Here is an 11,400-nt window from a genome sequence, read left to right as displayed (position 1 = left end):
CCTTTTTTTTTTTTTTTTTTTTTTTAAACAATCTTTTAAAGTGTTGCACAGACTTAGAGGTTTGGAATGACAATTATTTTGAAACACTATGAAAAACATACAAATCTAAGTACAAAACCTACTAAAAGTAAACTACACGTTGCCTGCACTCTGTTTCTGATGATCGTTATTCAGAAGTCGTCATGCTCTGGAAAGCGATGTGTAGTGATATATAGCGCTGGCAGTGCATGACATCTGGGCTTGTAGGTGTTTCTGAGAGGCGGTCTGTCCCGCTCAACCCCGAGGGCTGCTAAGGGCGGGAATAGAGCCGGTTCATTTGAGGTTATTATGATTCGCTTTATGCCAGATGATAGACAGCACCTGCCTCCCAGCTGTGCTCTACTGGCCCGAGAGTCACAGAGTTGATGCATCTGTGGCCTGTTTCTGGACAGAGCAGATGTCTCCTCCTCTATTCCTCACATTAAACATGAACCTCACTTCCTGCTCGCTTCTGGGGGGAGAGGGAGAGGAAAATGCACAAATTATAAATAGAAAAATAAATATTCTGTGTGTCTCCTTTCTATTGATGTGATGCAAATGGATGAAATGAATGTGTTGGTCTTGCCTCAATACCAAATTCTGCTGCAAATCCCACCAGGTAAAACCCCTGGCATCAGTGTTCATTGTGCGATCACTTTGTCAGCTATCATGGGTTCGATTTTTTTTTTTTTTGCATCCAACACACACACACATACTGGGAACTTTCGGGATTCACTCCCGCTTTTAAATATGGTTATCACACCAAAACTTTGCAGTGTGTATGTGGCTTTTGTTTCTAACTGCAGACTCCCTCTGATTCAGCCTCTCTCTCTCTCTCTCTCTCTCTCTTCCTCCCTCTTCCAACGTTTCCCCTTTTTTCCACATAAAGCTGTTTTTCATAAACTAGCCTGGAATAGCAGTCCCTGAGGCCGAGGCCTGAAACACTAGCTCTCTCTGAGCTTTTTCTCTGTGTGTGTGTGGAGGCTGAAACACTAGACTTTTCTGAGCTGCTGCCAAACAGATGCAGTCACTTGCAGTTCCACTAGAGAAACCTTCATGGCTCTTTCTCTCTCGTTCTCTTTATTTCTCCGCATCTCAAACCCCCATTCTCACATCAGCCTTGTAGTGCCTCTGTTTGTGACAGATTTTCAAACAATAACAGTTTGCTGTTTTATGATCACTCTGTGGCACGTAAATATCAGTCGCTCATGCAGAATGATCTTTGGACGTTATTTGCGGTGTTTGCAATCTTCGTATCTTTCATCAAACTGCAATAATTTGCTCCTATTCAGAAAATACCTAATGTTTAACCCCTTCCATCCCACCACTTTTCATGATCCAATCAGTTCTTAGGGATTTTTGTTGTTAAATATAGTGATTCCATAATATTATAGTCATCGTATTATAGTTTTTGTAAAGATCAGATTCGGAATGATGATCAAATCATAGATGGAGTCGATTGCTTCCATCAACACATCCAAAGCTTGTACAGTCCTATACCACTTTCAGGGTTGACATTTCATTCGGGAACGTTAGGCAGTTTGATTTACATGCTGTTTAATGCTTGATGATTGCATTATTTTACATATGCATCAGCTTACATACGTGATCACTTGTTTCTACTTCTTCGCTGTTTTTTGATCCAGATGTTCAATACTCTTTCAGAAGATGGGTAATAGCACCTCCTACCGTACACCAATGAAAACTCGGAAAGCCAGAAAATACTGTCAGTGGCGGGGAAAGTGTTAAGGAACATTGTCTGCGATATTGGCCTGCAGGTTATTAATCTTGGAAATTATTATTATTTTTATTTTTTATTTTGTCTTGCATTATGATTGGGGTTGCCAGATGTCAAGAGTTTAAATCTTAAATGCATGCATTTTCTTAGTGCTTTAATGAATCTTTCCAACCTGGCAACTGTGCAGTAATTCTGATGAAATGTTAAAAGAAATTTCTTAAATGTGAACAATCGTTTTTAATAATTGCGATTTATAGTTTTGGAGGGAAATAATTGGTGATTATCAGTTTAACCAAAAAAATGGCAATGCCTGTGCAATCACCCAAATACACTCTAGCATTGTGGTACTATGCTTTGCACAGGTGAACACTACTCACATTTTCTTTAGGACAAAATTTAATTTCGCATGTTTGCCTTTGGTTTCTGTCATTTGGAAGGGCTCCTATGGCTCCATAGGCCTCCGCTGAAGCCTGGGACCATCCTATTCCACGTTCCTCAGACCGGCTGCCTCGTGTCAGGCAGCATCTGAGAAGAGAAGGTCCCGGATCAGATGAACAGCGAGAATCTAGACGGGACAAGCTCCTTATCTCATTTAATAAGATAAAAGCCAAACCGCACACACGCACACACACTGAGCTCGGGTCAGCACAGAACAGCTGGTCTTTAGACTCTGACCTGTGTCTGCACTTCTTCGTCGAGATGTTTGTTGTGTTTGTGTACATTTATGCTCAGATGTTTGCTTGTTTTTAGGACTACGGAGGATTTTGGGAAAAGCTTATTGGATCCTCTAATCATGTTCTGAGGTTATTTATTGCGGTAGCACTAAAGGATCATAGCGCTAAGCGCATAAACACACACATGCATGCATTTCGACCCAGTTTCTAGTGGATAAACTCATGCGAGGCCTGTGTATGCATGTGTAAAAGTTTCTTCCCTTGTCCAGCTGTCACGATTGACAGTTCACTAACCCTCCGTGACCTCAGATGACTATCCGACCCACTGCACCACACACACTCATGACATCATTTAGCATCTGTGTGCTCCAACTACACAATGCACAAAGAACAGCAAGGCAAGCAGCTCAGGGGGCGGGGTTTGGATCGGAACCCCCATATGTCATTGGCCCGTGCAGTCGGTTTCCAGCTCTGTGATTGGCTGGAAAAGGAACCCCCACCTTCCACATGCAAGCATGTTAGGTTTCTCGCTCTGTGACTGGAGGTCAAAGTGTATGTGTGTTCATGTATCAGCGTGTGTCTTCTGTCTGTTATTCTGTTTGTTCTTCTCCTCTATTAGTTGTCTGTTCGCTCTGTTCTCTTTGTCTAGATGTATGTTGTGTACTCCTCTCTTCTCTTCACTTTCCTTGGCAACAGATCCTGTCTGCCTTCCCCCTCCTGATTCTCTCTCCCGGCTTTTTTGGCAGAACCTTCTGTTCCCAGACCTCCTTCGGGCTCTTTCTCTTTGTATCACTTTCTTTCTCTTTCTGTGGCACAAAGTGGCGTTTTTATATCACATGATCAGTTCGGTGGATCTCTGTGGCACTGTCCAAAAAGATCTGTACATTTTTCTGAAGATCAAGAGTGCTGGCCTGTGCAAAACTCACCGCTATGATGATAGGGTGTCGTTAGCATTGAAAAGTTTGGGCTCAGTAAGATTTTTTTTGTAATTAATAGTTTTATTCATCAAGGATGCATTAAATTGATCAAAAGATCAGATAAATGCTGTTTTTTACTTTCTATTCATTGATGAATCCTGAAAAAGTAGATTATACAAAAATATTAAGCAGCACAACCGTTTTTAACATTTATAATAAAAATAAATGTTTCTTGAGCAGCAAATCAGCATATTAGAATGATTTCTCAATGATCACTGAATAATGGAGTAATGATGCAGAAAATTCAGCATTACATCACAGGAATAAATTACATTTTACAATATATTCAAATTGAAAAGGTTATTTTTATTCTAATAGTATTTTACAGTATTTACTGTATTTTTGATCAAATAAATGCAGCCTTGGTGAGCAAAAGAAACTTCTTTCAAAAAAAAAAATACAAAAAAATCTTACAGATTCTAGAATATTCTAATGCTAAGGGTATTTTGGTATTTTGACAATATGACTCAGGTCTGTCCTTCAGGTTTGAAGTGTAATGGTGTGTTCACACCAGACGCAAATGTAATTATTCGCGTGAGTAGATTACATACAAAGTCAACGCAAAGATGCGAATAGAGGTGAATTGGCGCCGGGCAACGCGAATGAAGTGAAATGTGCGACGCGTTTGCTGCGAACGCACAATATTCGCCTCAATTGCATCTTCCACGCAAGTTAAAAAATTTCAACTCGAGCGCAAAATTTGCATGAAGCGTTCTCAGCAATCAGCAAAGAGCTTCTTGACACGTCCAGTTGAATCAGACAATGGAAGAGAGCATTATTGTAGCCGTCTGTTATTATATAGGTCTGGAGCATAGAAAACAATTAAAATCAGTTGTAGTGGTAGTTGTATTTTATTAGCATGGCTACAGAGATGCTGCTATCAATAATAAAAATAATAGTAATATCACTGTATATATACAGTAGTAAAATGTAACACATTAATGCAGGATCCTAACGTTACTCATCCTCCTCTGGATGGTGCTGTGAACCCAGACACGTCGGCGTTTGGCTTTCCATCGTATTTGGTACTTTTTGAAAACAGGTACAAAACAGCGATTGTAGTTATCGCCACCATGGTTGGTCACGCTATGTTTTTATTCGCGCAAGTGACATGAAAAACATCTCGCGAGTAATCTAGAGTGAGTGACGCAATGCGCATATTCGCTTCGCGTCTGGTGGGAACACACCATTATACTTAGGGGTAGGCATTTGTTCAAATCATGAACTTTGAGTGTGCAATACTAATAGCAAAGATTGACTCAGAAAGCAGCATTAAAACCAACCAAGATTTTTATGTACAAACTTGGAAGTTTATGATGCAAGCTGTTATCATGCACTACAAATAGTTGATAAATATGCTCTGAATGTTGTAATACAGGTTAAAATGCCAATGTGTGTGTGAGTGTGTTTTATACCTGGTATCCTGTGTAGCCCTTCACACAGTGAACTATTGTGAAGCCTGTTTAACAGTCACATCCTGTCTAGGACACACACTCACACATACACACAAATGGATGCACATCCTGCTCTATCTGGCCAGATTTAGCATTAGATAGTAAGTCTGAGGAGCATTATCAGCGCATTTCTCTGTTTGCATTGCATAAGAGTGTGTTTATGACTATCATTTATTGGACTTGTGGTTGTACTGTGGGGAAAGACAACCACAGCGATCAAACCACAAGTGTCAACAAACTGTGTTTATTTTTATTGACACTGAAAGGTGATGTTTGTTGATGTGAAATTGCACACCTGTGACTGCCCTGAAATGGCCCAAATCGCATCACCTGCTGTCTCCAAAGCTCTAGGGCTTTTTGCTCTGGGTTATATGACTGACTTCCAGGAGCCCCAGGAGCCCCCTACTGGGCAGAATGAGAATAGACTTAAAAAGCCTGTGATGGGTAAACCTCGCAAAATCATGTCCAGGTCAAAAACAGTGCAAAAGCAAAAGAAAAGAATGCAAAATTGTATTTAGCATAAGGAAAGTTATGTCTTCTTTTTTGCATTATTGCAGGTTTTTACATAATTTCATAGAAATTAAGAATTCTCCTCCACTCAGTGGCTCAGTATTGTATATATATATATTGCAAATAAATCTCATTTTCACCAGTCTAATGTCACAATAATCTATTGTTAGTATTGATATAAAATGAAGAAAGTATGATTTTGTTACAAACGTTTTTGGGTCTGTAAGATTTGTATTTGTTATATTAAATAATACCTCCTGCCTCCAGTTTATTTGCTCAAAAATGTTTAATAACGATAATACTGCAAAATATTATTACAATTAAAAATAACTTTTCTATTTGAATATGTTTTAAAATATAATTTATTCCTGTGACGCAAAGCTGAATTTTCAGCATCATTACTCCAGTCTTTAGTGTCACATGAGCCTTCAGAAATTATTCGAATATGCTGATTTGATGTTCAAGAAACAGAAACAGTTTTGTGGAAACCTTTTTTCAGGATTCCTTTTTGAATATAAAGTTCAAAATAACAGCATTTATTTATTTTTGTAAAATTATATATCTGTTTACTGTCATTTTTTAAAAATCAATTTACTGTATCCTTGCTGAGAAAAGAAGTATTATTAGTAGTAGAAGTAGTAAAAAAAAAAAGAAAGAAAAAATACTGATCAAAACAGTTGGAGAGTATGTAATTGACTTTATGCAAACATTTTTCTTTCCTTGATTTTTTTTTCTTGGTTTTTAAAAAAGTATACTGGAATCTTTATTTTCTAATTTCAAATTTTTTAACAAATTATTATCTATCTCTAGGTGATTATTTTCACTTCTGTAGTAGGGATGTTCATTTTAACTGGTTAACCGTTAACCGACCGTAAGAATTTTGCCCGAATAATACAATCAGTTAAATGGTTTAAAAAGTCATTTATTTATTTATTTTTTCAGTAATTTATCTAAATATTTAAAAAGGTTTGCTGCATGGTTAAAATACGCTACACGTATAATTTTTGTTTTGTTTTTTAGAGAAAAAAAAACATAAGTCGAGTTTTATTATTTAATTCCGAAATAGGCCTAATGCCGACGCGAAATGTTTACAAACATTATAATAAACACTGTAAACATAGCTAGGCTATTTTAGTTCCCCTCACTCCACAACAAATCCGTTCAATTAACAGTATTTAGAAAAGAACAAGAATTAAAAAATAAAAGACGCTAAAGCAATATAAACGACAAGCCAAAACGAATTCATTTAGGCTAAAACGAAACTGAAACCAATGTTGGGTCTCTCATTCCACACAAAATCAAATGTTTCCGTATTCGCGATGTATTTGAATGCCAAAAAATGATTTATTATGTAGCCTACTTCACTCGCGTTCCGGCGCCGGCGCAATCACTTGAGTTTTTTCCTTCTAACAGTGGAAGAAACTACTTTTAGTCAAAGATAATCGGAATTGTAAAAGGTTTGCCATTATTTGTGTACATTTGCAATGAAAAAAAATCTTTGTGGTTTTGTAAAATAAGCCTAAAGAAAAATAGGATGCCGCCTTCTGCCGTCTGTTTCCTTTTTGCGCAGCACAAAAATGAACCGAAACTCTGCATACTAGGCTACTTGTTGCACAGTTTTTCTTTAATTTTCTTAATTTATTATTTAAGTAAAAATACATTTCTCTTATAGGCCTATTTATTCGTTATAATATATATATATATATATCCTAGCTTTATGATGTTTTTCTCCGCTGGCAGAAGCGCTGCAGGTGCGTGATGTGATATGATATGACCATGTGAATCCTCATGTTCTGTTGTTTGCTGCTTTTTGCGCATGTAAAATTAATCCCCGGGAAACAAATTTTAGTATTTTCAACGGGACGCAGACACTTATCCTTTCTAATTTAATTCAATTCTAATTTAAAATAATCTTGTCGGTTAACGGTTAATAATCGGTTAACGAGCGTCGGTTGTCGGTTAGGAAAAATAAATGAAGTGAACATAACATCCCTATTCTGTAGTGATTTGAGTTACACAGTCATTATTATTCCAACTTCTCTTTCTTTCTTTCTTTCTTTCTTTCTTTCTTTCTTTGTGGACGAGGGTCCTCCTGGGGTTCCTTTGAGATCTGATGTGCCCATCTAATCAAAAACCTGTAAAGAGCCCAAATCGCGTCGTCTTTAGCCAGGGTGTCGCACGCTGGTGTGAGTGTGTGTTAAAGCTATTTATGTCAGCACACTGATGGAGACGCTTGGATTTATGTGTGAAAGATGTTTCTTTATTTTTTCTGCTCTCTTCTCTTGTCTCTCTGCCTGTGCATGTGTCTCTCTCTCTCCATTCTCTCTCTCTCTGTGTGTGTGTGTGTGTGTGTGTGTGTGTGTGTTGGCACACTATGGCTGCAGACGGGCACACAGATGGGTGACAGGCTGTGCCGAAACCGCTCTCACACACCTGCTCCTTCATACACAGACTTACACATGCATACATAGAAAAATGTACACACAAATGCACATTGAAAAACAGCTTGCTTTTAATGAAATAACCTCACAGATGAGTTTACGTTTGCTGAGCTGCTCCCCAAAGCTCTTCATGTGTAAGTGCAGACAGATGTTTGTCTCGGCTGACTCTGTAACTCCCGAGGATCCGTAACAGCGCAGTACCGCACGCATACGGATGTCCTCCAGCTATGAGATATTTCTCATCATCGTGACACTGAGCTCAGGATGAGAAATAAATAATTAGAGCCGAAAGAAAGCCGGAGAATGATGACTATTGGCTGATAAATGAGTGCGGAGAGCCATGGAGTGAGAAGGCGGAGGGGATTAGGGCGCTTTGGAACACTTTAAGAGCATTATGGATTAAAAAAAGGTCAGAATGTTTAGCAACATAATGCTAAACCTCTTAAGCGAAACCCAAATGCATGCTGATAAAGGGGAATGGAGGGAGGGGGCGATGAAAAAGAGGCTGTATGGGGTTTAACATCTGTTTGGGTCAGAAAAAGAGAGACATGTTTGAAAGACGCAGAGAGATCCGTTTTATAGGCACAAGCATACACGCACCTAAAGTCATTATACATTATAATAAAAAGAACGTGTATGGACATCTACTCGCTTGTAATCATTAAACTTGATGCAACGTGCACCAAATTTCATTTGACAGCTGCAGCGGATGGAAAGACTGTGAGTGAATAAAATTGTTGAGAAGAACATAATTTTAAAAGAAAAGAACACTACTCCTCACACAAAGCTGTCATTATGACTTGAGAAGAGTTATGATTTAAATGGCCCACTTTTATAAAATGAATAAGCTGCTCTTTTAGAAAAAAAAGATTTTCAAAAAATAATAATAATACATAAGATGGGAAGTCAAAGAGATGACATGCTTAGACTGACATGAGAGTGAGTAAATAATGTTCACTGTAGTTCACCATTTTTGGATGACACCGAAGTCACAGCTTCTAAAGCAGTGGTCGCCAACCCGTCGATCACGATCGACTGGTAGATCTTTATCACTGTCCCAGTAGATCCCGAAAAAAAAAAGTAAAATAAGTACAAAAATGCATTACATGTATGGGGTTATATTAATGTATCACTGAAGGGAACTGTCTTGAGAAAAGTTTCGATGGCAATGGCATTTTCTTCTCCTCCGTATAAAGCGCAACTCTGCTTTGTTTACAGCGGTAAACAAGGAAATGCTATATTGCGGTCGGTTCATAAGCAGTGTTGCCAAGTCCGCGGTTTTCCAGCGGAATTGGGCTACTTAACACTGTTGCCGCGGGTTGTTGTTCATGTCCGCGGGTTGAAGCGACCCCAATAATGTGATATTTAGTCCCTGGAATGTGAATTTTACTGGAAGATTCCCGACGAAAAACGTGTATTTTACCCCTGGAATGCGATTTTTACAGGGGAGCCCCCTCGAAACGAGATCGGAGTAGTTTTATTGCGAAAACGTGCAGATGTTTTATGTAGCAAATAAATAACACCTAAAGTCAGACCATTCTGTTTTTGTTTTAAATCCTGAAATTAATCTAAATCAAATCAAAAACAACTGCCCGTGCAGATCGTGATTAAAATGCAGTGGTTGCCTCTAATTTCAAATGGCTAGATATTTTTGTTTAAAGCCAGTTTGTTTGTTATAAAGCAAATAGCCAATAAATAAATTTGCTTAAAAATCAGTATCAGTATCCAATTTGCTAGTTAAAAAAAAGAAAAAGAAAAGAAAATCTGAATCAGCTATGATCGGTGTATCACTAATTAAAATACTAAGTAAAAGGCCTCAAATTTGAAGTACAATCTGGGATGTCTTTTTCTATCAATTCTTCAATAGGTAGATCTTGTCTTTCATAAAGGCCGAGGTCAGGGATCTTGGGCCTAAAAAGGTTGGTGACCACTGTTCTAAAGGTTATTCTGTCTGTGAAAATGAAAAATTCTCATGTCGCTCTAAACAAGTAACTTTTTCTATGGAACAAAATGTCTATGAAATGAAAATGCATGAGAATAACTGCCTATGAAATTTAGTAGCACATTTGCTTGTTTTACACTACTGTTCAAAAATGTAAGTTCTATTCTGTTCTATTCTATTCTATTCTATTCTATTCTATTCTATTCTATTCTATTCAATTCAATTCAACTTTATTTGTATAGAGCTTTTCACGAAGTTTCTACAATATATGTAGTAGTTTCTATTCTATTCTATTCTATTCTAAAAGCATATCAAGATAACATTTTACCTAAAATAACAGAAACAAAATTAAAAATTTTTGCAAAAAGAAAATTATACACACAGTGGGGTCAGTAATTATTTTTTAAAAGAAATGAATACTTTTATTAAGCAAGGGCACATTTCATTGATCAAAAGTGACAATAATGACAAAAGATTTCCATTTCAAATAAATGCTGTTCTTTTGAACTTTCTATTTATCAGAGAATCCTGAAAAAAATGTATCACTGTTTTCAACTTTGATAATAATCAGAAATGTTTCTTGAGCAAATCAGCATATTAGAATGATTTCTGAAGGATCATGTGACACTGAAGACTGGAGTAATGATGCTGAAAATTCAGCTTTGATCACAGGAATAAATTACATTTTAAAATGTTCAAATAGAAAAAAAGTTATTTTTATTTGTAATAATAAAGTAAGGTTGGGGGTTTTAATGACCTAACACGTTACAGAAGTAGTTAGAAGTAGTTCAAATAGTATTTTCCCCTTTTGGTTGTCTTTTCTCACCTACTAGAGCACACTTGGAGAGTCAGGACTGGTAGCGATGCCCCTTCAGAAACAATAGGAGCATGAAGCTGCTCTAGATGAACAGTACATATAGTATGAATATGTTTTTGGTAATTTGTGTGTTGGTGAAATCAGTTACAGTGTTTACAGTCTGCACCAATCTGTGTATGTACAGTGGTGTGAAAAAGTGTTTATGTTTACTTGTGTTATCTTTGACTAATATTTAAATTTGTTTGATGATCTGAAACATTAAAGTGTGACAAACATGCAAAAAAAAAAGAAATCAGGAAGGGGGCCAACACTTTTTCACACCACTGTATATGTAACTTTTGACACTGTATCAAAAGATCACAAAGTTCACAAGTCAGTTCTGTCATTATTTGCTTACAAACATGTACAACTTTCTTCCCTACATGGAACACAAAAGGTGAAATTTTGAAGAACATCCCAGCTGCTCTTTTTTTTAAATATTGATAATTGAAAGTGTGACAGCAGCTGCCAAGCTCCAAAATGACAAATATTTGATGCTTTTGAAAGAGTAACACCAGCCTGGGCTTCTTTCGAATTCAAATGGTAGCTGGTGCTCATCTCGCGGAAAATCTCCAACACTCATTGAGACTGAATGACTTATGGACTCTTTGTGGCAGCGCTTTTACTCTCAGTCTGAGCATCGGTGAGCTCAAACAGGACTGGGATGCTGTATGCCATGTGAAACACAACCTACTGTACACATTTTCCAGCCTTGTTCATGGGTTTGGGCCTATGTTTATCTCTCTGTGTGTGTGTGTGTGTGTGTGTGTGTGTGTGTCGTCAGCTAGCA

The 11,400-nt window shown here is 37.5% G+C and overlaps 1 protein-coding gene across 14 annotated transcripts in view; it reads left to right on the top strand.

The window, feature by feature from the left end:
• The window catches only part of LOC107675400 (nuclear factor 1 X-type-like), a 100,667-nt gene that overhangs the window by 67,583 nt on the left and 21,684 nt on the right, over nucleotides 1-11,400 (top strand). The gene's annotated exons all lie outside the window — the stretch shown is intronic.

The sequence above is a fragment of the Sinocyclocheilus anshuiensis genome, unplaced genomic scaffold (assembly GCF_001515605.1).
Source record: "Sinocyclocheilus anshuiensis isolate Anshui unplaced genomic scaffold, SAMN03320099.WGS_v1.1 scaffold469, whole genome shotgun sequence".
Classification (NCBI taxonomy): Eukaryota; Metazoa; Chordata; class Actinopteri; order Cypriniformes; family Cyprinidae; genus Sinocyclocheilus; species Sinocyclocheilus anshuiensis.
The sequence above is the reverse complement of the archived record's forward strand: the minus strand, read 5'-3'. Positions and strand labels throughout refer to the sequence as shown.